We start from the raw sequence: 23,184 nt of genomic DNA, 5'->3' as shown, positions 1-23,184 counted from the left end.
AATCTCGATACGTTCTGGATTAAAGTCAAGGCGGAATATCCTGATATTGTCACAAAAGCACTGAAAAGCCTGCTTCCATTTCCAACATCCTATCTTTGTGAAGCAGGGTTTTCTGCAGTGACAGCAACCAAAACGAGATTATGGAGTAGACTGGACATAGGCAACACGTTTCGGGTGTCACCGTCTCCCATCACCCCCGACGGGACCATCTAGTTACAGGAAAACAAGCTCACGGTTCCCACTGATTCTGCATTATGGTGAGTTGTATAATTATTTCATATTACAATGTAATAATATAAATAAAGTGCACAACAAATATAATGTGCTTGAATCATCATAAAACCCATCCCCCCCCCCCCCACACTGGTACATGAAAACATTGTCTTCTTACTAATTGTGATAATACAAAGATTCTCGCTTTAACTTTTACTGATTATGTTTTAGTGTAATTCTATCAGGTCTCAGAATTCAGATCTCGCCAAAGAACACAGTTCTTATAATTAAGATCATTATGCATGAACTTAGGAAGGAACCACTCAGACACTTCTGTGTTAAGCAACTTTAATTTCTAAACAAAAACATAACACTCTAATATGCGAACTCTTATGCTTGGAATTGTCAATACAGTACTCCTGGAGATGTGCTCCTCATTGATCCGTACATTTAACCCTCAATGATTACGTTGTTAAACTGGGTAACAGAGCAATCGGTTAATTCCTCAGAGTAACACGAGCATAGGAAAAAGTCCTTAAAAATAAATGTGACAATATTCATACTAACAGCAATAAAGAAACATGTCCCGAATGCAAAAGTAGACCTCAATGAATTCATTGGTAGATTATGTAATTAACTAAACGTCTTGGAACAATGGTGTGCGGCAGTGTGTCTGCTTCAGCAAATGCTTATCAATTGGCTAAGGCTTCAATAAATCCGCGGGCAAGATTCTGTGATCAAAATAAAAATTTAAACACAATAGTCTCTCTGTGAGTGTGTGGATTCGTAACGTAGGTTTCTAAACGTTAAGTTTCGTCAATGAATTCATCGGTACAGTTAAAATTAACAAAAAGAACGACTAAAATACTTCTCAACGACCGTATCCACGTGACTCAATGGGCAGCAATGTTCTTCATTATCAGCTAATAGTTGACGCACTCTTATCATTCTTCTTATTATTAGTCCCGGTATGTGCGGTGTGTGTGTGTTTGGTGGTTTTGTCTCCTTGATCAATTCTTTGCGTCAAGCAGACGCTGGGTGATACGTGGTGAGTATGTGAGTGTGGCGGAGGGACATACACACAGCTTCCTCGCTCTCTCTCGCTCGGCGGCAGCTGGAGCTGCTGCCCACTGCTGGATGAAGAGTCGGCACGACTCTCGCCGTCGGCGGCACGACTCTCGCCGTCGGCGGCGCGCGATGATTCCGTCGTCAGATAGCGCCCGCAGCTCGTCTGCTGGTCGCCGTTCCTCACTCTTGTCTTGGTTCACAGCTGGTGCTGGTCGGTGCGTGTGGGTCGAACACACGGCGCTCTCCTCTTCCTCACGGGCGGCTGGTCAGGCTCTTTCCCCTGCTGGATGAGCTGAATAGTCACGATGCTTGTCTTTGAAGGTGCTCGACAGCGCTCACCGCTCGTCCGCTGGCAGCTGACACCCGTGCTCGGTGGCGCTGCTGCGCTCTCTCTCCGGCTCCGTGCTCTCTGGCGATGCCTGGTTGTGCGTGCAGCTGGTTCTCTACGATGCTGGCTTGGTCGATAATTGGGCTTTCACCCTTTTTCCCAGTTGATTGCTCGTCGTTGCTCGTCACTATCTCTCGGGCTGCAGCTGCTCGTGGAAGCTGGCACTCAGTGTAGAATAACTTTGAGCGATACTTCTGTCAGCGCCGAGCTCGTACTCGGTGACCAATTGCTACTCGGCAAGCCTCTTCATCCTTGGTTGATTGCAGAGTCCCACCCCAGAGCTTGCTGCTTGCAGTAACTCTTTGTGTTGATTTCGTAGACTCGTGGCTTCTGCTGGTGCAGCTCGTTGACGATGTGCCAGTCACGGGGGCAGGTTCCCCGGAGCCTGCCGATCGCAGCTGCTCGTGGGAGCTGGAACTCACTCTCAAAACTTGTAAATTGTATTCGCACACCTCTTAAACAACTGTGAAAGCTTAGTACAATACAACTTACCGCAATCCTTGACTTTGCAAGCAACTCAAAACATCAGGATGAATGTAGAATAAAACTCTCAGCGATACTCTGTCGGTCCATGCCGAACTCAGCAACGAGCATCACCTCGCCCCCTCTTCTCTGCGAGACACAACACCCATTGTTGATCTCGAGGCCATGCCCCGGAGTCTACCCTGTCGCAGTACTCTGTCGCTTGTAGTCTTCTGTAACTTGCAGTAGTCTCGATGTATGGGTCGTGCCTCTGTTTTTACGTGAAATTCTCTCCCCTCGAATTGCCGTGTGGTTAGTCATAGGACACAATATATGCATTGTCTTTGAAACTGATTGGTCCACACCAGAGACAGCTTTCTTTCGAGCCTAGTATCAAACGGTGATAATCCAGAGGACACCAAAAGGTGTGCTCTTCGAGTGTTTGTGATGAGATAATACAAAACTCCGAGTTGCTGAGGCGATTAAGCAAGCACTATATAAATGCTAATATTATTATAACATAGTGAATGCTTGGGAGCTTATTGGCTCTCGCTCCAAGTTAGAGATCTACCCAACCCACAGGGCCGCAAATACTGACTGCGCTTAATCTGCAGGTTGAACATAGGAATGGAGTGTTCAACTTCAAGTTCTTTTCCTTAAAGGCCTGTGACAAATGTGAATCTATTGGAGCTTCATTGTCTCAATCTTACACATCTACAGGTTCTCCATTTGACTTTGTATTGTCTAAGAAGTCCACCCACACCTCCACTTCCACAAACTGCTGGGAGTTGCCTCGCTCTGCCTCACAGTCAGAATTCTCCTCCTGCTTCACGTTGCCTCCATTGATGTGAAGGTCCAATTTTGGAGTTGAATGTTCATCTTCACATTTGACCTTCACTTCTTCGCTCTTCACTGTCACTTCTTCGCTCTTCACCGTCGCCTCTTCAAATTTCACCTTGATACATTTCATATTGTCCAAGCTGGAATTTACTTCTGGTTCTTTTTTCAGGAGGGATGGGCTCATTGCAGCACTTTGACTTTCACAAGTCGATTTCAGACTACACTCCTTGGGGGTCTTCTGATGCCCGTGTGTTCTCTGGTGTCTATGAAGATGTGGTGACTGTTCAAATGCCTTCCCGCACAAAGTGCACTTGAATGGTTTCTCTCCTGTGTGTGTTCTCTGGTGTATTTTAAGATTATATGAACTTGAAAATGCCTTCCCACACACAATGCACTTGAAGGGTTTCTCTCCTGTGTGTGTTCTCTGGTGTATTTTAAGATTATATGAACTTGAAAATGCCTTCCCACACACACTGCACATAAAGGGTTTCACTCCTGTGTGCATTCTCTGGTGCATTTTAAGATTTGATGAATGTGAAAATGCCATCTCACACACACTGCACTTGAAGGGTTTATCTCCTGTGTGTGTTCTCTGGTGTATTTTAAGATAAGACGAACTTGAAAATGCCTTCCCACACACACTACATCTGAAGGGGTTCTCTCCTGTGTGTGTTCTCTGGTGGATCTGTAAACCTGATGACCATGTAAATGCCTTCTCACACACAGTGCACTTGAAGGGTATCTCTCCTGTGTGTGTTCTCTGGTGTATTTTAAGATAAGATGAACTTGAAAATGCATTCCCACACACAGTGCACTTGAAGGCTTTCTCTACTGTGTGTGTTCTCTGGTGGCTATGAAGCTGTGGTGACTGTGCAAATGCCTTCCCACATACAGTGCACCTGAAGGGCTTCTCTCCTGTGTGTGTTTTCTGGTGTATTTCAAGATAAAATGAATTTGAAAATGCCTTCTCACACACAGTGCACCTGAAGGGTTTCTCTCCTCTGTGTGTTGTCTGGTGTTTTTTAAGATAAGATGAACGTGAAAATGCCTTCTCACACACAGTGCACTGGAAGGGTTTTTCTCCTGTGTGTATTCTCTGGTGTATTTTAAGATAAGATGAACTTGAAAATGCCTTCTCACACACAGTGCACTTGAAGGGTTTCTCTCCTGTGTGTGTTTTCTGGTGTAGTTTAAGATCAAATGAACTTGAAAATGGCTTCTCACACACAGTACACTTAAAGGGTTTCTCTCCTGTGTGTGTTCTCTGGTGTATTTTAAGATAAAATGAACTTGAAAATGCCTTCCCACACACAGTACACTTGAAGGCTTTCTCTCCCGTTGGAGATCTCTGGTCCTGTGTAAAATTTCCAGTACAATCCATGCTGTTTGCATACTGGTCCCATTGTTGTCTTTGTCTACTGAGCTGTGCTGAGTGCCTTTGCTCCATCAGACCAATTCTGCAGAGGAAACATTAGAAGAAGCATCAGCTGCAGACAGAAAAAAATGTCCACACCATCTTCATCAGAATTGAGGGACAGAGGAATGAATATATACACAGTCACACATGACTTACACGTCTATATTTATCCACATATTCAAGATTATCCCCAATTCATCACACGGGCTGTTAAGGCACACAATGAGAGGGCCAAAGGTTATAAATATGCCTGGAAGCCATAGTATCTTCAAAATAAATGTTAACACAAAACACCAAGCACACAATTTCGGCAGCCTGGCTGCAAAAGTAGTATTTATAAAAGCAAAATTCAGCTAACATAGCAAAAGGCTGTTGGGAATAATACTATTTGTATTATGCAGAAATGCATAAACAAATGTTCAATAGCAACTTTAGAGGTGTGAGGCCAGGCTCAGATTTGCTTGAACGCTTGGATGAACAGATTTAACTTCAGCAGCATATGTGCTGTTAATTTCCTGTTTCCATTCTTCCAAAAGTTCCAGAGGGAAACTAAAATAAACGATTGTTTTGATTTCACCTCCATGTTCAATAGTTAATATAAATTACTGCAAATATAAACTTGACACTGTCACACACTGGCATGGTAAAAAGTGGTGGTGTGTCCAGAACCATGCCTGGCCGCCTTCATCTGCTCAGTATTGACGCTTCCTCACTTCACCATGTAATTAATTTAAGATCAATCAACATAGCAGAGGCCCACAAGCAGTTCAGCTTTCACTTATACTGGTAGGAACGAAGTGGACCAGCCTACAACAGATTATATCGTCCGTCCGTGTAGCAACATCGCCCCCTACTGCAAACACTTGGCATGACCCTACAAAAACCTTTAGACTCAGTGACGCTTTCCTGGCTAAACAAGTGTAACATTCCCTTATAATTCCCTCAGATAGCTTTTAATTAAAACATTTAAATTAATGAAGCTTTCCTGGCTAAACAAGTGTAACATTCCCTTATAATTCCCTGAGATAGCTTTTAATTAAAACTTTTAATTTAACATTGAACTCACTGCGCCCTAAAGCCTACAGCTAGGCCTAAAGCCTCGAACTATGCCCAAACTCTCCCTTCGTATCGTACCCCCGCGTGTGTGCAAGGGAGTTAATGTTTAACAATGTTACATTCCCTGATGCTTTTAAATAAAAACATTTAAATGTAAAGCTTTTACATAAATAATAAAAACATTTAAATTTAAAATGAACTCACGGCAGCCTAAAGCCTACAGCTAAGCCTAAAGCCTAGAACTAGGCCTCAAACTCTCCCTTCGTATCGTACCCCCGCGTGTGTGAAAGGGAGTTAACGTTTAACAATGTTACATTCCCTGATGTTTTTAAATAGAAACATTTACATTTTAAGCTTTTACATGAATAATTAAAACATTTAAATAAAAAATTAACTCACAGCAGCCTAACGCCTACAGCTAGGCCTCAAGCGTAGAACTAGGCCTCACACTCTCCCTTCGTATTGTCCGATTCGGTGTAGCAACATCGCCCCCTACTGCAAACACTTGGCAGGACCCTACAAAAACCTTTAGACTCAGTGGGGCTTTCCTGGCTAAACAAGTGTAATAATACATTATGTTTATATTCTTTGGTTATTCGTTCCTACCAGCCCACATCGCAGGGTCCTGTTTAATCATGTTTGCTGTCGGTGATAAACTAATTGTTGAGTTCATAATGCAGTGAAATAAATGCACCACAGCTCCCCACAAAGATAAACTCCTAAATACACGTACATTTCACATGCATCATTCAAATATATAAATAAAAATCCACCATTCATGACGAATTGCAAGTAACCTTATCCCAGTGCTAATGCCATGATAGGTGCAATTTAAGGTCATGTAAGTGCGGATTCCTTGTCAGCAGGTAATAGGAATGATCCAGGTGTCAAGGGATGACTGACAAATGAACCAGCTGTGCTCCCCACTGTCTTGCTGGGTTTTAGGAACCCAGAGTTCCACCTATTCATGTGGGCGTCACTCTTCCGACCTCATCGTTGCTGCAGAGAAAATATCTATTAACTGCCCTGCAGCATACCTGCAGGGCAGTTAATATGGTGTTGGACCAGATGACGCCAAAGGCGTACAACTGAAAAAAGGTGTCAGTTTTGTTGCCAGATAAAAGGGTAAAAAAACAATTATCATATTTTGCTACTGGCAAAGGAGGTTCCAATGGTGTAAATGCGTACCCCGAGCTCTCATACTCTGATGGTACATTGTCTTTGAGTTGTACGCCTTTTGGCGCCATCTGGTCCAACACCATGTGAGACTAGACTCTAAGAAAGGCTGTCTCTGGTGTGGACCAATCAATTTCAAGGACAGTGCATAGATTATCAGAGTTGTGTTTTTGTTTGCATTCTGACCGCAGGTATTGTGGTCAATTTAAACATGACTGCTCGTAAAAAAGGCGTCAGTTTTGTTGCCAGATAAAAGGGTAAAAAAACAATTATCATATTTTGCTACTGGCAAAGGAGGTTCCAATGGTGCATTGGGAGCTTCTCAAACTACGTAGTTATTTATTGATTTAAAGCTTTCGTGACTGCAGGAATTATACTCTTTGGGTCTTTCGGTCAAGTCGCGTACATAGAAAATAGATCACAACGTTTCGATCGCAACACAAGCAATCGTTTTCAGGTGAGAGAAAAAGCTGCTGAGATAAGGTCTTATATAGGCCTGAGATGGGTGCATCAAGGTAGGTGGGTGGAGCTAGAGATGGTCCAACCCATTGAAATAAACACGGAGAAACCGTATACAAAAAATATCCCAAGACAAAAAGAATTGTACAAATCTGTAAATGATAAAAGGGGTAAAGCTTCTTATATTTTGCTACTGGGAAAGGAGGTCCCATGATGTAACTGCTCACCCCGAGCTGTCATTGTTCTGATGGCGGCGTTGTCTTTGTGCTGTGTACGTCTTTTGGCGCTGTCCTCTGGTCTAACAACGTTTGAGACTAGGCTCGAAAGAAAGCCGTATCTGGTGTGGACCAATCAGTTTCACAGAGAATGCACAGATTATCACAGCATGTGTTTTGTTTGCATATTGATCGCGAGTATATTGTGGTTAATGCAGACACGATTGCTTGCAAAAGGTTTCAGGTCGGCGTTTAAACATCTTAACACCTAAATGTTTATTTACAGCTTTCGTGACTGCAGGGATTCATATTCTTGATTCTTTCGGTAAAGTCATCAAGTAGAAGGGAAATAATAAAATATAAAACAATTAAAATTTCTCACGACGTTTCGATTGCAACACGAGCAATCATCGTCAGGTGTGATAAACACAGCAAGAAAATTATCCGAAATTTTCCAAAAATTTCTTGCTGTTTTTCACACCTAAAGTCACGTTGAAGAAAAACAATAAATTAAAAACATTTCTCCCTTTTAAACTGCAACACGAGCAATCAGCGTCGGGTGTGAAAAACACGGCAAAAATGTATTGCTGTTTTTCACACCTAAAGTCACGTAGAAGAAAAACAATAAAATAAAAAATAAAATTAAAATTCTCACGACGTTTCGACTGCAACACGAGGAATCATCGTCGGGTGTGAAAAACACGGCAAGAAAATTTTCCAAAATTTTGAAAAAAATTCTTGCTGTTTTTCACACCGATTCACGTAGAAGAAAAATGAAATAAATACAAATTCTCACGACGTTTCGACTGCAACACGAGCAATCAGGTGTGAAAAACACAGCAAGAAAATTTTATACAATTTAAAAAAAATTCTTGCTGTTTTTCACACCGTCACGTAGAAGAAAAACAGAAGAAAAAAATAAAAAACATTTCTCACGTTTTGACTGCAACACGAGCAATCATCGTTAGGTGTGAAATCCACAGCAAGAAATTGTATTACTTATTAACAGGACCCTGCGGGGTGGGCTGGTAGGAATAATACTTAGTACCGGTACAGAGATATCGACCGGGTATAGAGGAGTTAAAGAAAAAATTACTGTATTCTAGTGTAACGTTAATTAAAAGTGTTTGTTTTGACAAGAAACGCTGTGAGATTTAAAGACTCGTAGTCTTTCATTTCCAACACCACCCTCAACACCACCCCTCCCACGGACGGACGGACGGACACATTAATCTATTGGTGGTCTGGTCCACTTCGTTCCTACCAGTATTAGTTTAACACGTAGTAGGCTTTCGCGACCAATATCATCCATAATGTAGTTTTTTTTTATTTGGGGGGGGGGGGTTAGATAGCGTAAATGTGTCGTTAAACCCGCCACCACCCGACACAGCGTGACCAGAACGTGGCCAATTCGTGAGTCGTACAGCAACACCGGTGTGCTGGAGAGCGAATCCACAACAATATGATGCGTCTTCTTGGTTCTTTCGGTAAAGTCACGGAGAAGGGAAGTAATCAAATAATAAAAATAAAACATAATAAAATAATTCTCACAATGTTTTATTTTCATTATTTTAACTAGGCCTCAGTAACTTTAAAGTGACTAATACAGTTTATAAACTACTGATTATAGCGCGCGCCTGTCGTTAAAATGTAACTCTTACACGCGGCTACTCGCGTTAATGTTAAAAGTGCAATTTATTTTTTATAAACAAATTAAAATAAACGCTTAATATACCTTGCCACGCAAAGGCCTAAGGCTGTATACGAGGCGCTGAATGACTAGGCCTCAGTAACTTTAAAGTGACTAATACAGTTTATAAACTACTGATAATAGCGCGCGCCTGTCGTTAAAATGTAACTCTTACACGCGAATACTCGCGTTAATGTTAAAAGTGCAATTTATTTTTTATAAACATATTAAAATAAACGCTTAATATACCTTGCCACGCAAAAGCCTAAGGCTGTATACGAGGCGCTAACGGACTAGGCCTCAGTAACTTTAAAGTGACAAATACAGTTTATAAACTACTGATTATAGCGCGCGCCTGTCGTTAAAATGTAACTCTTACACGCGGCTACTCGCGTTAATGTTAAAACTGCAATTTATTTTTTATAAACAAATTAAAATAAACGCTTAATATACCTTGCCACGCAAAGACCTAAGGCTGTATACGAGGCGCTAACGGACTAGGCCTCAGTAACTTAAAAGTGAGAAATAAAGTTAATAAACCACTCATTATAGTGCGCGCATCTCGTTAAAATGTAACTCTTACACGCGGCTACTCACGTTAATGTTAAAAGTGCAATTAACTTTTTATAAACATTAAAATAAACGCTTAATATACCTTGCCACGCAAAGGCCTAAGGCTGTATACGAGGCGCTGAATGACTAGGCCTCAGTAACTTTAAAGTGACTAATACAGTTTATAAACTACTGATTATAGCGCGCGCCTGTCGTTAAAATGTAACTCTTACACGCGGCTACTCGCATTAATGTTAAAAGTGCAATTAATTTTTTATAAACATATTAAAATAAACGCTTAATATACCTTGCCACGCAAAAGCCTAAGGCTGTATACGAGGCGCTAACGGACTAGGCCTCAGTAACATTATAGTTGCGCGCGTCTCATTAAAATGTAACTCTTACACGCGGCTACTCACGTTAATGTTAACGAAACGCGCGCACTTTATTTAATTTCAAGGTTTTAATCAAAAGCTATCTCAGGGAATAAGGGAATGTTACACGTGTCATGCCAAGTGTTTGCAGTAGGGGGCGATGTTGATACACGGAGGGAAGGACGGAGGGACGGACACATTAATCTATTGGTGGTCTGGTCCACTTCGTTCCTACCAGTATTATTTACCTTCTATGTGACTTTACCGAAAGAACCAAGAATATCTTAACACCTGTTTTGTTGCTACTGGCAAAGGAGGTCCCATGAAGTAGTGAGCCAGATGAAGACGAATTAAACTTAAGCAGAGGATTAAAGCAAATGCAATCAGGCGAGGGCAGGAGGCAAGGCCCCGCGTGGCTAGGCCCCGCGTTGCAATGTTCCAACCTGGACATCGATTTCATACTCGCTGCTACTCAATTGATATCCCGACGAGAGAGAGACGGAGAGAGGCTCTACCTGGATAAACAACAACAACCACCACGACAACAACAACCACGATGTTAACTTCACACCTCGGATCTGTGAGAGCGAGCGCGGTGTGGCAGCTCGTGACGTCACTTGCGGTGTTCAACACAATCCCCTCCCACAACGAGCGGCAGTGTAACTGAATAAATTATGTTAATGAGACAGGCTCATGTCCAGTGATGAGGCGTGGATGCTGAACCAGTCACAATGAACTAGCGATAGCATTTATGAATAAATTATGTTAATGAACCGCCAGTTGATAGTTTGTTTCATTTATTAGGTACTGCCTGGGGGAAAAATTTATTGAAAAACTTCTCAAGAAAATTAAAAACATAACATATACAAATGAATTTTTTTTTATTAGTCTTATGAATAATTTTTTTAATAAAATGTAAATAAATCCCAACGCGCGGTGGAAAATAAACTTACGCTCGCGCGTCAAAATTCGATTCTTTAGATCGCACAAAGGAATCGAAGGTTGTAGATTTATTTAGAACGGCCTATTCCCTTTTAATCGATACCACAAACGCTCAGCAGATATCGATTCTCGCCAACACTTCATGGTCATTTCCCCCCCCCCCCCCCCCCCCAAAAAAAAAAGTTAATTTTTTTATAATTTTTTCATGGTGTACATTTTGCAAAGTACCCACATTGCAAATTTCAAGTTTGTTGCATGTACAGCTAAACATTTTGAACGTACAACACATTCACAAATTTTCCTTTAATATATTGAAGACTAGCTTGACTTCCCCGGCTTTGCCCGGGACTTGGATTCACCACGCCCGGCCGCCTTTGGTCTCCCCAGTGGCGATGTTCACACACCACATCAGCTACTCGTTTGAGGTTGAGTCGACCTAGGGGAAGCCCAGGACCAGTAAAAATAATCGTGGTGGCCGTGAGCGGGAATCGAACTCGGATCGCCGGGTTCGTAGCGCAGTGCGCTCACCACACATCATCTCTAAAACACAGAAGTGAGATGGCTTTCTAAAGGTAGATCACTGGCCAGAGTTTTTGAGTTGCGAGAGCCACTCCAGAGACATCTTTTAGAAAAACAGTCACCACTGGCAGCACATTTCAGTGACACAGAATGGGTCCAAAAACTTGCTCACTTGTGTGACATGTTAAGCCTGCTCAACGTACTCAATCTGTCATTTCAGGGGAGAACGACAACTCTGTTCAATTCGGCAGATAAAGTGGCTACATTCAAAGCCAAACTGGAATTATGGGGGCGACGAGTGAACATTGGAACTTTTGACATGTTTCAAACACTAGCAGAGATTTTGAAAGAGACTGAGCCAGGGCCTTTCTCCCAGCTGGTGCATTAAAACCTATCTCAGCTTTTAAAAGAGTTTGAGCATTACTTCCCAACCACAAAAGACCCCCGAACTGGGAAGGAATGGACCCGCGACCCATTTGTGAATAAGCCAGGTAAATCGACTTTGTCTGTGCTAGAAGAGGATCAACTGCTTGAGATCGCAAACGAAGGTGGCCTTAAAAGTATGTTTTGAGACCACTTCAAATCTCTATACGTTCTGGATTAAAGTCAAGGCGGAATATCCTGAGATTGTCACAAAAGCACTGAAAAGCCTGCTTCCATTTCCAACATCCTATCTTTGTGAAGCAGGGTTTTCTGCAGTGACAGCAACCAAAACGAGATTATGGAGTAGACTGGACATATGCAACACACTTCGGTTGTCACCGTCTCCCACCATCTCGTTACAGGAAAACAAGCTCAGGGCTCCCACTGATTCTGCATTATGGCGAGTTGTATAATTATTTCATACTACAATGTAATAATATAAATAAAGTGCACAATAAATATGTTCTTGAATCATCATGAAACCATCCCTGCAACCCCCCCCCCCCCCCCCCCCCCCCGCTGGTCCGTGAAAAAATCGTCTTCTTACTAATCGTGATAACACAAAGATTCTCGCTTTAACTTTTACTGATTATGTTTTAGTGTAATTCTATCAGGTCTCAGAATTCAGATCTCGCCAAAGGATACAGTTCTTATAAATAAGATCATTATGCATGAACTTAGGAAGGAACCACTCAGACACTTCTGTGTTAAGCAACTTTAATTTCTAAACAAAAACATAACTCTAATATGCGAACTCTTATGCTTGGAATTGTCAACACTGTACTCCTGGAGATGTGCTCCTCATTGATCCTTACATTTAACCCTCAATGATTACGTTGTTAAACTGGGTAACAGAGCAATCGGTTAATTCCTCAGAGTAACGCGAGCATAGGATAAAGTCCTTAAAAATTAACGTGACGATATTCATACAAACGGCAATAAAGAAACATGTCCCGAATGCAAAAGTAGACCTTAATGAATTCATTGGTAGAATATTTAATTAACTAAATGTCTTGGAACAATGGTGTGCGGCACAGTGTGCCTGCTTCAGCAAATGCTTATCAATTGGCTAAGGCTTCAATAAAATAGCGGGCAAGATTCTGTGATCAAAAGAAAGATTTCAACACAAGAGTCTCCCTGTGAGTGTGTGGATTCGTAACGTAGGTTTCTAAACGTTTAGTTTCGTCAATGAATTCATCGGTACAGTTAAAATTAACAAAAAGAACGACTAAAAAACTTCTCAACGACCGTATCCACGTGACTCAATGGGCAGCAATGTTCTTCACTATCAGATAATACTTGACACACTCTTATCATTATTTTTATTATTATTAGTCCCGGTATGTGCGGTATGTGTGTGTTTGGTGGTTTTGTCTCCTTGATCAATTCTTTGCGTCAAGTAGACGCTGGATGATACGTGGTATGCGAGTGTGGGGGAGGGTCATGTACACAGCTTCCTCGCTCTCTCTCTTGCTCGGCGACAGCTGGAGCTGCTGCCCACTGCTGGGTGAAGAGTCAGCACGACGCTCGCCGTCGGCGGTGCGCGATGATTCCGTCGTCAGATAGCGCCCGCAGCTCGTCTGCAGGTCGCCGTTCCTCACTCGTGTCTTGGTTCACAGCTGGTGCTGGTCGGTGTGTGTGGGTCGAACCCACGGCGCTCTCGCTGGCGCTCTCCTCCTCCTCACGGGCAGCTGGTCAGGCTCTTTACCCTGCTGGATGAGCAGAGTCGGCACGATGTTTGTCTTTGAAGGTGCTCGACAGCGCTCGCCGCTTGTCCGCTGGCAGCTGACACCCTTGCTCGGTGGCGCTGCTACGCTCTCTCTCCGGCTCCGTGCTCTCTGGCGATGCCTGGTTGCGCGTGCAGCTGGTTCTCTGCGATGCTGGCTTGGTCGATGCTTGGGCTTCCACCCTTTCTCCCGGTTGATTGCTCGTCGTTGCTCGTCACTCTATCTCTTGGGCTGCAGCTGCTCGTGGGAGCTGGCACTCAGTGTAGAATAACTTTGAGAGATACTTCTTCTGTCAGCGCCGAGCTCGTACTCGGTGAACCATTGCTAGAGTCCCACCCCAGATCTTGCTGCTTGCAGTAAGTAACTCTTTGTGTTTATTTCGTAGACTCGTGGCTTCTGCTGGTGCAGCTCGTTGACGATGTGCCAGTCACGGGGGCAGTTTCCCCGGAGCCTGCCGATCGCAGCTGCTCATGGGAGCTGGAACTCACTCTCAAAACTTGTAAATTGTATTTGCACACCTCTTAAACAACTGTGAAAGCTTATTACAATACAACTCATCGCAATCCTTGACTTTGCATGCGACTCAAAACATCAGGATAAATGTAGAATGAAACTCTCAGCGATACTGTCAGTCCATGCCGAACTCAGCACCAAGCATCACCTCGCCCCTCTTCTCTGCGAGACACATGCCCCGGAGTCTGCCCGTCGCAGTACTCTCTGTCGCTTGTAGTCTTCTGTAACTTGCAGTAGTCTCGATGTATGGGTCGTGTCTCTGTCTTTACGTGAATTTCTCTCCCCTCGGATCATTGTGTGGCTAGTCATAGGACACAACATATGCATTGTCTTTGAAACTGATTGGTCCACACCAGAGACAGCTTTCTTTCGAGCCTAGTATCAAACGGTGTTAATCCAGAGGACGCCAAAAGGCGTGCTCTTTGAGTGTTTGTGATGAGATATGATACAAAACTCCGAGTTGCTGAGGCAATTAAGCAAGCACCATATAAATGTTAATAGTATACTGGTAGGAACGAAGTGGACCAGCCTACAATAAATGATTTCGTCCGTCCGCCTGACCGTCCGTCCGACCGTCCGTCCGTGTAGCAACATCGCCCCCTACTGCAAACACTTGGCATGACCCTACAAAAACCTTTAGACTCAGTGACGCTTTCCTGGCTAAACAAGTGTAACATTCCCTTATAATTCCCTCAGATAGCTTTTAATTAAAACATTTAAATTAATGAGGCTTTCCTGGCTAAACAAGTGTAACATTACCTTATAATTCCCTGAGATAGCTTTTAATTAAAACTTTTAAATTCAAATTTAACTCACAGCGCCCTAAAGCCTACAGCTAGGCCTAAAGCCTCGAAATACGCCAAAAAATCTCCCTTCGTATCGTACCCCCGCGTGTGTGCAAGGCAGTTAATGTTTAACAATGTTACATTCCCTGATGTTTTTAAATAGAAACATTTAAATTTAAAGCTTTTACATAAATCATTAAAATATTTAAATAAAAAATTAACTCACAGCGGCCTAACGCTTACAGCTAGGCTTAAAGCCTAGAACTAGGCCTCACAGTCTCCCTTCGTATCGTACCCCCGCGTGTGTGAAAGGGAGTTAATGTTTAACAATGTTACATTCCCTGATGTTTTAAAATAGAAACATTAACATTTAAAGCTTTTACATTAATAATTAAAACATTTAAATTATACATTAATAATTATAATTCAAACTTTGAAATTAAATTAAAAAAACTCACAGCGCCCTAAAGCCTACAGCTAGGCCTAACGCCTAGAACTAGGCCTCACAGTCTCCCTTCGTATCGTACCCCCGCGTGTGTGAAAGGGAGTTAATGTTTAACAATGTTACATTCCCTGATGTTTTAAAATAAAAAAACATTTACATTTAAAGCTTTTACATTAATAATTAAAACATTAAAATTATACATTAATAATTAAAACATTTAAATTACAAATTAGGTCACAGCGCCTTAAAGCCTACAGATAGGCCTAAAGCCTAGAACTAGGCCTCAAAATCTCCCTTCGGATCGTCCGATTAGGTGTAGCAACATCGCCCCCTACTGCAAACACTTGGCAGGACCCTACAAAAACCTTTAGACTCGGTGGGGCTTTCCTGGCTAAACAAGTGTAATAATACATTGTTTATATTCTTTGGTTATTCGTTCCTACCAGCCCACCCCGCAGGTTCCTGTTTATAACATAGTGAATGCTTGGGAGCTTATTGGCTCTCGCTCCTAATTAGAGATCTACCCAACCCACAGGTCCGCAAATACTGACCGCTTTTACTCTGCAGGTTGAACCTAGGAATGGAGTGTTCAACTTCACGTTCTTTTCATTAAAGGCCTGTGACAAATGTGAATCTATTGCAGCTTCATTGTCCCAAGCTTACACATCTACAGGTTCTCCATTTGACTTTGTATTGTCTAAGAAGTCCACCCACACCTCCACTTCCACAAACTGCTGGGAGTTGCCTCGCTCTGCCTCACAGTCAGAATTCTCCTCCTGCTTCACGGTGCCTCCATTGATGTGAAGGTCCGATTTTGGAGTGCCTCCATTGATGTGAAGGTCCGATTTTGGAGTTGAATGTTCATCTTCACATTTTACCTTCACTTCTTCGCTCTTCACTGTCACTTCTTCGCTCTTCACCGTCAGCCTCTTCAAATTTCACCTTCGCCTCTTCAAATTTCATCTTGATACATTTCATAGTGTCCAAGCTGGAATTTACTTCTGGTTCTTTTTTCAGGAGGGATGGGCTCATTGCAGCACTTTGACTTTCACAAGTCGATTTCAGACTACACTCCTTGGGGGTCTTCTGATGCCAGTGTGTTATCTGGTGTGTATTAAGCTGTGTTGACTGTGCAAACGCCTTCCCGCACAGAGAACACTTGAAGGGTTTCTCTCCTGTGTGTATTCGCTGGTGTATTTTAAGATTTGATGAATATGAATATGCCATCTCACACACACTGCACTTGAAGGGTTTCTCTCCTGTGTGTATTCTCTGGTGTATTTTAAGATAAGACGAACTTGAAAATGCCTTCCCGCACACACTGCATGTAAAGGGTTTCTCTCCTGTGTGCGTTCTCTGGTGCATTATAAGATGTGATGACTGTGAAAATGCCATCTCACACACACTGCACTTGAAGGGTTTCTCTCCTGTGTGTGTTATCTGGTGTTTTTTAAGATAAAATGAACTTGAAAATGTCTTCCAACACACACTGCACTTGAAGGGTTTCTCTCCTGTGTGTGTTCTCTGGTGTATTTTAAGATAAGATGAACTTGAAAATGCCTTCTCACACACATTGCACTTGAAGGGGTTCTCTGCTTTGTGCGTTCTCTGGTGGATTTTAAGATTAGATGAACTTGAAAATGCCAACTCACACACACTGCACTTGAAGGGTTTCTCTCCTGTGTGTATTCTCTGGTGTATTTTAAGATAAGACGAACTTGAAAATGCCTTCCCACACACACTGCACGTAAAGGGTTTCTCTCCTGTGTGCGTTCTCTGGTGCATTTTAAGATTTGATGAATCTAAAAATGCCATCTCACACACACTGCACTTGAAGGCCTTCTCTCCTGTGTGTGTTCTCTGGTGTTTTTTAAGATAAATTGATCTTGAAAATGTCTTACAACACACACTGCACTTGAAGGGTTTCTCTCCTGTGTGTGTTCTCTGGTGTATTTTAAGATAAGATGACTGTGAAAATGCCATCTCACACACACTGCACTTGAAGGGTTTCTCTCCTGTGTGTGTTCTCTGGTGTATTTTAAGATAAGATGAATATGAAAATGCCTTCCCACACACACTGCACTTGAAGGGTTTCTCTCCCGTTGGAGATCTCTGGTCCTGTTTAACATTTCCAGTAGAATCCATGCTGCTTGCATACTGGTCCCATTGTTGTCTTTGTCTACCGAGCCGCGCTGTGTGCCTTTGCTCCATCAGACCAATTCTGCAGAGGAAGCATCATCAGAAGCATCAGCTGCAGACAGAAAAAAATGTCCACACCATCTTCATCAGTATCGAGGCACAGAGTAATGACTTACACATCTATCTTTATTCATATATTCAAGATTATCCCCAATTCATCACGCGGGATGTTCAGACACACAATGAGAGGGCAAATGGTTATAAATATGCCTGGAAGCCCTAGTATCTTCAAAATAAATGTTAACCCAAAACACTGTTGTACATATGCCCTGTTTTCCAAAAATGAAGATTAAGAATAGGGCAACAAATTTATATATTTATTTATTTATTATTAAATCATGAAAACAACCCACTACTCGCCACGTTCCACGACAGACATCTGGGAAAGTGGAATGCCACCAAAAGAAACTGCAAACGTCAGGACCTCCCCCAGCCACCTTTGTCTCCAACGGTCCGGCACAAACAGATGGCACCATAAATACTTAGGGGGTTAGAAAGGGTCACGAGGAGGGGTCGGGAGGGTGTCTGGTTTTTTTTCGGTTTGTTGTCTCTCTCGCAAGAAATGCGCAGAGGGGAGGGGTTCACATTTTTGAGTTTAAGCACAAACGCACAGAAGTCTGTGAGCAGTCTGGTTCGAGTCGTGCTCAGTCTCGGGACTCGGCTTGCGACGCGGCGTTGCGACGGGGCTCGCAAGGGGAGCTGGGGCGCATCGTGCTTTGAGGAGAGATGGAACGAGGAGGGGTCGTTGGAGTCGCAGAAGTCTGATACCAATGGCCGGTGTCGCTTCTCGCAGAACGAAGTGGCGAGGTGTGGTTAAGTGCGAGTGAAGCTTGCGAAATTCCAGCTATCATTCTCGTGAGAGAACCTGACCCAACGAAACCCCTGAAGTGAGGGCGGGAGAGGCATCAGCGAGTACCCGCGTGAAGCTGGTAGCTGCACGCCAAGGGAGAAAGAGTGTCAGCACTGACGACCTGCGGATGAGCTGCGAGCGCTATTGGGCACCACCGAAGGTGAGCATAGTGCCGACTCAACAATCATACAGCAGTGGAGAAGACTGGAGCTGCCACCAAGAGAGAGAGCGCCATCGAATGCGCCGTGTGTTTGATACACACACACACACACCGACCAACACCCAGTGAAAACAAACAAGACGTCCAGCAGCGACGACGGAATCATCGCGCACCACGACAGGGAGCGCCGTGCCGACTCGTCATCCAGCGGCGGAGGAGCTGCGCGCTATCTGACGACGGAATCATCGCGCACCACGACGGTGAGCGTTGTGCCGACGCCACTCATCAAGCGGTGGAGAGAGTGCACGAGCAGCACACCCGGGCGTCACTGAGCGTCGTGCCGACTCGTCATCCAGCAGTGGAGGAACGGCGCTATCCGACGACGGAATCATTGCACGCCACGACGGCGAGCGTCGTGCCGACGCCGCTCAATCTAGCAGTGGAGAGAGAAAGCAGGACGGGCTCGCTGCGGCCACGCCCAAGCGAGAAGTAACCTCTGAAGAGCTGGTTGTATCCCCTCCCCCACCCCACAAGCTCCCACACAGCGCCTTGCCTCGGCTTAAAATATTAATTTTACAAGGGGACAACGCACACACAACACGCACACGAATAAGAATTTCAAAAAGTTATCTTTGTGTTTCAAAAAGGGTTGCCATTTCAAGGTGGTGCATTCAATATCAACTGATTGTGCAAAGCAGTTGCTGCCGTCGAGTTACATGAATAAGAAATGTTTGATACATTTATTTTCGTTAATTGCATAATCTTGCCAATGAATCTATTGACGAATACTTTTGCCTTTGCATATTAGTGTCATATGTTGTTTAGAATTAAAATTGCTTAACACCAAGTGTTCGAGTGCTTCTTTCCCAGTCCATGCCAAACTTTCTTATTTATAAGAAATGTAACCTGCGATGAGATATGAATTTGGAGACCTAACATTACATAAACACACTAAGATAATCAATAAATGTTTAATCAAAGATAATCGTTTTATCCTGATTGATACAACTCTGGATAACGAAGCTAAGCCTAATTATCATAACTGCAAACATTAACATAATCACATGCATTAATACGATTATATCAATTATCATAATGTATTAATATAATTACATACATTAACATAATTTATGTGATTTACGCATTGTTTAAAATGTCATTAATTTATTTTATTCTTTATCAAAATTTCATAATCCGGCATATACAACAACACCAAGCACACAATTTCGGCTTATTGGCTGCAAAAGTAGTATTTATAAAAGCAAATTTCAGCTAACATAGCAAAGGCCGTTGGGAATAATACTATTTGTATTATGCAGAAATGCATCAATAAATGTTCAATCTCAACTTTAGAGGTGTGAAGCCAGGCTCAGATTTGCTTGAATGCTTGGATGAACAGATCTTAACTTCAGCAGCATATGTGCTGTTAATTTCCTGTTTCCATTCTTCCAAAAAGTTCCAGAGGGAAACTAAAATAAACGATTGTTTTAATTTCACTTCCATGTTCAATAGTTAATATAATTTACTGCAAATACAAACTTGACACTGTCACACATGGTAAAAAGTGGTGGTGTGTCCAGAACCATGTCTGGCCGCCTTCATCTGCTCAGTATTGACGCTTCCTCCCTTCATCATGTAATTAATTTAAGATCAATCAACATAGCAGAGGCCCACAAGCAGTTCAGCTTTCACTTATCAATCATGTTTGCTGTCGGTGATAATCAAACTAATTGTTGAGTTCAAAATGCAGTGAAATAACTGCACCACAGCTCCCCACAAAGATAAACTCTTAAATACACATACATTTCACATGCATCATTAACATATATAAACAAAAATCCACCATTCATGACGAATTGCAAGTAACCTTATCCCAGTGCTAATGCCATGATAGGTGCAATTTAAGGCCATGTAAGTGCGGATTCCTTGTCAGGAGGTAATGGGAATGATCCAGGTGTCAAGGGATGACTGACAGATGAACCAGCTGTGTTCCCCACTGTCTTGCTGGGTTTTAGGAACCCAGCGCTCCACCTATTCATGTGGGCGTCGCTCTTCCGACCTCATCGTTGTTGCAGAGAAAATATATATTAACTGCCCTGCAGCATACCAGCAGGGCAGTTAATATGGTGTTGGACCAGATGACGCCAAAAGGCGTACAACTCAAAAAAGGTGTCAGTTTTGTTGCCAGACAAAAGGGTAAAAAAAACAATGATCATATTTTGCTACTGGCAAAGGAGGTTCCAATGGTGTAAATTTTTACCCCGAGCTCTCATACTCTGATGGTGCATTGTCTTTGAGTTGTACGCCTTTTGGCGTCATCTGGTCCAACAGCATGTGAGACTAGGCTCTAAGAAAAGCTGTCTCGGGTGTGGACCAATCAATTTCAAGGACAGTGCATACATTATCAGAGTTGTGTTTTTGTTTGCATTCTGACCGCAGGTATTGTAGTCAATGCAAACATGACTCCTGGTAAAAAAAAGGTGTCAGTTTTGTTGCCAGATAAAAGGGTAAAAAAACAATTATCATATTTTGCTACTGGCAAAGGAGGTTCCAATGGTGCATTGGGAGCTTCTCAAACTACATAGTTATTTATTGATTTAAAGCTTTCGTGACTGCAGGAATTAATACTCTTTGGGTCTTTTGGTCAAGTCGCGTACATAGAAAATAATAGATCACGACGTTTCGATCGCAAAACAAGCAATCGTCTTCAGGTGAGAGAAAAAGCTGCTGAGATAAGGTCTTATATAGGCCTGAGATGGGTGCATCAAGGTAGGTGTGCGGAGCTAGAGATGGTCCAACCAGTTGAAATAAACACGGAGAAACCATATACAAAAAATATCCCAAAACAAAAATTGTACAAATCTTTAAATTATAAAAGGGGAAAAGCCTCTTCTTATATTTTGCTACTGGCAAAGGAGGTCCCATGATGTAGATGCTCACCCCGAGCTGTCATTGTTCTGATGGTGGCGTTGTCTTTGTGCTGTGTACGCCTTTTGGCGCTGTCCTCTGATCTAACACCGTTTGAGACTAGGCTCGAAAGAAAGCCGTCTCTAGTGTGGACCAATCAGTTTCACAGACAATGCACAGATTATCACAGCATGTGTTTTGTTTGCATATTGATCGCGAGTATATTGTGGTTAATGCAGACACGATTGCTTGCAAAAGGTTTCAGGTCGGCGTTTAAACATCTTAACACCTACATTTTTATTTAAAGCTTTCGTGACTGCAGGGATTCATATTCTTGATTCTTTCGGTAAAGTCATCAAGTAGAAGGGAAATAATAAAATATGAAACAATTTAAAATCCTCACGACGTTTCGATTGCAACACGAGCAATCATCGTCAGGTGTGATAAACACAGCAAGAAAATTATCCGAAATTTTCCAAAAATTTCTTGCTGTTTTTCACACCTAAAGTCACGTTGAAGAAAAACAATAAATTAAAAACATTTCTCACGACTTTTCAACTGCAACACGAGCAATCAGCGTCGGGTGTGAAAAACACGGCAAAAATGTATTGCTGTTTTTCACACCTAAAGTCACGTAGAAGAAAAACTATAAAATAAAAACATTTCTCACGACGTTTCGACTGCAACACGAGCAATCATCGTCGGGTGTGAAAAACACGGCAAGAAAATTTTCCAAAAATTTCTTGCTGTTTTTCACACCTAAAGTCACGTAGAAGGAAAATTAAATAAATAAAAATTCTCACGACGTTTCGACTGCAACACGAGCAAGAAAATTTCATAAAAATTTTTTAAAAAATTCTTGCTGTTTTTCACACCGTCACGTAGAAGAAAAACATAATTAAAAAAATTAACAAATTCTCACGTTTCGACTGCAACACGAGCAATCATCGTCAGCTGTGAAATCCACAGCAAGAAATTGTATTACTTTATTATTTCCCTTCTACGAGACTTTACCGAAAGAACCAAGAATATCTTAACACCTGTTTTGTTGCCAAAAAAGGGGGGGAAAAAACCTCTTCTTATATGTTGCTACTGGCAAAGGAGGTCCCATGAAGTAGTGAGCCAGATGAAGACGAATTAAACTTAAGCAGAGGATTAAAGCAAATGCAATCAGGCGAGGGCAGGAGGCAAGGCCCCGCGTGGCTAGGCCTCGCGTTGTAATGTTCCAACCTGGACATCGATTCCATACTCGCTGCTACTCAATTGATATCCCTACGAGAGAGAGACGGAGAGAGGCTCTACCTGGGTAAACAACAACAACCACAACGACAACAACGATGTTAACTTCCCACCTCGGATCTGTGAGAGCGAGCGCGGTGTAGCAGCTCGTGACGTCACGCGGCAGCAGGAGGTGACATGACGTCACTTGCGGTGTTCAACACAATCCCCTCCCCCAACGAGCGGGAGTGTAACTGAATAAATTATGTTAATGAGACGGGCTCATGTCCAGTGATGAGGCGTGGATGCTGAACCAGTCACAATGAACTAGCGATATCATTTATGAATAAATTATGTTAATTAACCGCCAGTTGATAGTTAGTTTCATTTATTAGGTACTGCCTGGGGGGAAAATGTATTGAAAAACTTCTCAAGAAAATTAAAAACATAATTTTTTAAATAAAATGTAAATAAATTTAAATAAATCCCAACGCGCGGTGGAAAATAAACTTACGCTCGCGCGTCAATATTCGATTCTTTAGATCGCGCAAAGGAATCGAAGGTTGTAGATTTATTTAGAATCGGC

The 23,184-nt window shown here is 42.6% G+C and overlaps 1 pseudogene; it reads right to left on the bottom strand.

Annotated features, from left to right (window-relative positions):
• Window positions 1–396: 396 nt before the first annotated feature.
• Window positions 397–22,774, bottom strand: LOC133361392 (oocyte zinc finger protein XlCOF6-like; annotated as a pseudogene).
• Window positions 22,775–23,184: the final 410 nt, after the last annotated feature.

The sequence above is a fragment of the Lethenteron reissneri genome, chromosome 72, assembly GCF_015708825.2.
Source record: "Lethenteron reissneri isolate LAM-NWPU_2019-01 chromosome 72, ASM1570882v1, whole genome shotgun sequence".
Classification (NCBI taxonomy): Eukaryota; Metazoa; Chordata; class Hyperoartia; order Petromyzontiformes; family Petromyzontidae; genus Lethenteron; species Lethenteron reissneri.
The sequence above is the reverse complement of the archived record's forward strand: the minus strand, read 5'-3'. Positions and strand labels throughout refer to the sequence as shown.